Source organism: Hakea prostrata, chromosome 2 (assembly GCF_041222555.1).
Source record: "Hakea prostrata isolate BN-2017 chromosome 2, UWA_Hpros_2, whole genome shotgun sequence".
Classification (NCBI taxonomy): Eukaryota; Viridiplantae; Streptophyta; class Magnoliopsida; order Proteales; family Proteaceae; genus Hakea; species Hakea prostrata.
The window spans coordinates 27,376,885-27,381,503 of NC_142601.1; positions in this window are offsets into that span (position 1 = coordinate 27,376,885).

Here is a 4,619-nt window from a genome sequence, read left to right on the forward strand (position 1 = left end):
CAATAACATAATCATAAACCGGAAATAATCAAGGTTTAATATTATAAACAAGATTCAAAACAAGAAATGAATAAACAATATAATCAGAGTGCGGAAAATGATACCAGATATCTGTAGATATCAAAAGAAGTAAAGTGAGGCGAAAACTCACTCCACAAAATACAACGGAATGCAGTATGTAAGTCTAAAAGAAATAACAACTAAATCAAAGGAACTAAGAAGGATAACTAAACATCAGAGTGTTCTATTCTATAGATGACGTCTTCAAAATAGTGGACTTCATCAATCCATTTGAAACATTCCACATATACGTTGTCTTTAATCGTAGTACGCAACTTGATCAATTGAGGGATCATCAGAGTAATCTTGATTGTTGCCAACACCTTGCGTGAAGTACGCTTCATCGGCTTGCGCTTCATCGTACTATTCGCCATAGTAATCAATACCTATAGAATAGTCTAACAAAAACAATGTACAAAAGGAATGAGTTTCGAAGAAACTCAGTAAGGTAGTTAATCCATAAATAACATGGAAGCAAACCATAATAAGATGCAATGCAATATGAAACAAATAATGTATGTATGCATCTAAACTCTATGTATGCTGGTCTCTATTGGCAGACATGCTTTAAGTCATAGCACCATACTTCCTTGGGTAGGTCACGCATACGGCTCCTGTTGGTAGTGGGTCCAGCATCCCTCAGGACAAACCATGGCAGGGGGTTAAGTCAACACTCTCTCTCACAACCATTTGGCATAAGTACGGGTGCATGTCAGGGTAGAGCCTAGCCCAATGCAAGTCATCTACTCAGTTACATCAACTCAGGTCCAGATACCTCCATTCTTTGCCCCGGGCGATCCTTTTCGGTATCCTTTCCACTAGAGTCCTAATAGTCCCGGACTATGGACTCATCAACCCTATTGGTTATCCACATATGGTAAACGGGAAGCTCTCATGTCCTCTCATGGATATAACTCACCGGTCTTAAGCGCCCATGAGCCCAAGTCTAGCCATATGCAACCCTCCAATACATGGCCCCCACAATGTGATTCCCGTCTTCTCACGGGTTGGTTACCGGTCTTGAGTGCCCGTGAATCCCCATTGCTGCCACGGGTCGTTCGGTCTCAATACCCTTCCGAATCGGGTCTGATATAACGGGGACATCCTAGCCAAACACTGCTAGACAGCCCTAGGTATGACAATCAATAACTCGGGAAAGCGTCGATGGACAACCCCGGAAACATCCCATACTATTTCCGATAATGTCCAAGGACAGAAGTGTCAAAAGGACACCTCTCAATCCCAAATCATACCTAATCAGATACAATCTCAGATCAGTCATGACATACATAGTCAACAGTTCATCATATACCAAAGAGAATATAAAGTCATGATCTAATCATTAACAACATGATAATAACTAATTCATATAAGTATGAATAATGAAAAGATAACCTAAACAAGTGCTACTGTTCTCACAGTAGTATATCAGAAGTAAAAGTATACAAACAGTAATCTCATAGTTTCATAAAGATAAAAACTAGAGAGTATGTGATCTATGTAGTTAAGGAGATAACTGTCATTACCTTCTAACTCGTAAAGGAACTTAGAGAATCAAGTAAGACCTTGACTAAACCTGAGAAAAGAGTCTTAAACAAGTGTATACAATAAGTTAGGAAAGATACATAGAAGGAAAGATCACAATTCAATCAAAACAGACCAAGAATGGGGTTGTTGTACCCATTGGTCGACTGATTGGTCTACTGCCCCAGTCGACCAATGAGTCGACCAACAGAGACAGTAGCCTTCAAGAATCAGAATTTTTAGAATATGATTCCGAATTTGGTGGTTCAAAAGGGTACAAAATAAGGGGGAAACTCTAATGGAAGCATCTAAGTCTATAGAGGACAACAAACCACCAATCAAATCAAGTTTCCAGGTTACAACTTAGGAACTAGAAAGTTAACCTGATTAGGTTAAACATAGATCATGAAGGGAAAATATAGTATGATCAAGGGTAAGGAATTAAAGATTGATAGGCTACAATTCTAGTAAAGAAAATAAAGTGAGTGTCTTCTAACATGATCAAAATAGGGGTTCTTGATTTTACCCAAGAAACTAGGGTTTCACCCTTTTTGGCTCCCATGAAAAATAAAGGTTGAGATCACAGGAGGGAGGGAATTAATGATAGGCCAATTACAACAAGAAGAATTAAAGAATATTGAATTTAGATCAACCTCCACATTACCCATGAGGTTTCCCTCACATGGGGGGTTTACCAAAAGGTTCTCCTGATGACCACACAAGGTTAGGGTTTCAAGGGTTAGGGTTTCCAGGGTTCAACTGGCAAGGGTTGAGATCATGATGATGATCATAGATCTCAAAGAACATGATGAGATCATGGAATAGATGGTTGCAAGAATGCAGCATCATCTTCCTGATCTCAATCAAGAACAAATTAAAGGAAAGAAAATCAGAGATAGAGAGGAAAGAGATCATAAACATACCTTTGATGCAGGAGGATGAAGATTACTTGAGTTCTTACGAGATATCAACCAAAGATGCAAGGGAATTGATTAGAATAGGGTTCTAACTTGTTCCAGAGGCTTAGGAGGTAGATGAGGCGGAGTATTCCCGAGACTAAACTTAAATAGAGTAGCCACGACCTAAATTTCAAAAACAGAATCAATTGGTCGATTGATTGGTCGACTGGTCCAGTCGACCAATGAGTCGACCAATCAGAACAACAACTTCAAAACAGGGAATTGAAGGCTCAGATCAAGTCCAAACATCAAGGGGTTTTGCACACACCTAAAGTGACATACCTAGTAGGTAGAAATGCCTTCGAACCAATACAGAGAGCACTCCAAGTCCATCAACTAATCCAATCTTCATCAGGGTGCAATTTCCATAGAAGGGACACTGACATCCACACTCAAGGATTCCACTCCAGCCATCAAGTCTTCTACTAAAATGGCCCAAAGCTGACTTCTCGCCTTACTTCGGGTTACTGGACCTACAAACAACAGGGTTTTCGGGTCAGGGTTAGGGCTAGGTTTCACAGGAAATAATCAAGGTTTAAATATTATAAACAAAAAATTTAAAATCAGGAAATGAATAAATAATATAATCAGAGTGCGGAAAATAATACCAGATATCCGAAGATATCAAAAGAAGTAGAGAGAGGCGGAAACTCACTCCACAGATACAGCGGAAAGTAGTATGTAATTCTAAAAGGAATAACAACTGAAACAAAAGAAAATAAGAAAGACAAACTAAACTTAAGAGTCTTCTATCCTATAGATGACATCTTCAAAATAGTGGACTTCATCAATCCAACAGAGATGCTCCAACTCTACATTGCGTCTAATCGTAGTACGAAATGTGATCGCTTGCGGGATCATCAAAGTAATCTTGATTGTCGCCAACACTTTGCGTGTAGTACGCTTCATCGGCTTGCGCTTCATCGTCTTGTCCGTCATAGTAGTCGGTACCTGAAGAATAGTCTAACAAAAGATTGTACAAAAAGGAATGAGTTTCGAAAGAAACTCGGTAAGGCAAGTTAACTCATAACAACATAAATACATATATCAGAACATAACAAGATGCAGTGCAGTATGAAACAAATAATGTATGTATGCATCTAAACTCTATGTATGCTGGTCTCTATTGGCAGACATGCTTTAAGTCATAACACCGTACTTCTTTGGGTAGGTTAATCACACAACGCCGGTTGGTAGTGGGTCCTTCATCCCTCTCGGACAATCCATGGCTGGGGGTTAAGTCACCGCTCTCTCACATCACCATTGGTCTAAGTACTGGCGCATGGCAGGGTAAAGCCTAGCCCAATGCAAGTCATCTACTTAGTTACATCAACTCAGATCCAGATACTTCCATTCCTCCCCTCTCGGGATCCTTTCCGGTATCCTTCACACTAGAGTCAGCGTATCCGACTCTCTCAAATACGGACTCATCAACCCTATTGGTTATCCACATATGGTAAACGGGAAGCTCTCATGTCCTCTCACGGATATAACTCACCGGTCTCGAGCGCCCATGAGCCCAAGTCTAGTCATATGCAACCCTCCAATAAATGGCCCCCACAATATGATTCCCGTCCTCTCACGGATATAACTCTCCGGTCTTAAGCACTCGTGAATCACATTGCTACCACGGGTCGTTCGGTCTCAATACCCTTCCGATTCGGGTCTGATATAACGAGGACATCCTAGCCAAACACTACTAGATAGCCCTAGGTATGACAACCAATGATTCGAGAAAGCGTCAATGGGCATCTTCGGAGAACATCCCATACTATTCCCTCTGATGTCCAAGGACAGAAGTGTCAAAATGACACTTCCCAATCCCAAACCATACCTAGTCAAACACATTCTCAGATCAGTCATGTCATACACAATCAATTCATCGTATAAAAGAGAATATACAATCATGATCTAATCATTAAACAATATAGTAATAAGCAATTCATATAAGCTTGAATAATGAAAAAGAAAACATAAGTGAAGTGCTACTGTGCTTACAGTAGTACATCAGAAGTATAAAGTACAAGAACAGTACATAAACTCAAAGTTTCATAAGGTAGAAACCAGAGAGTATGC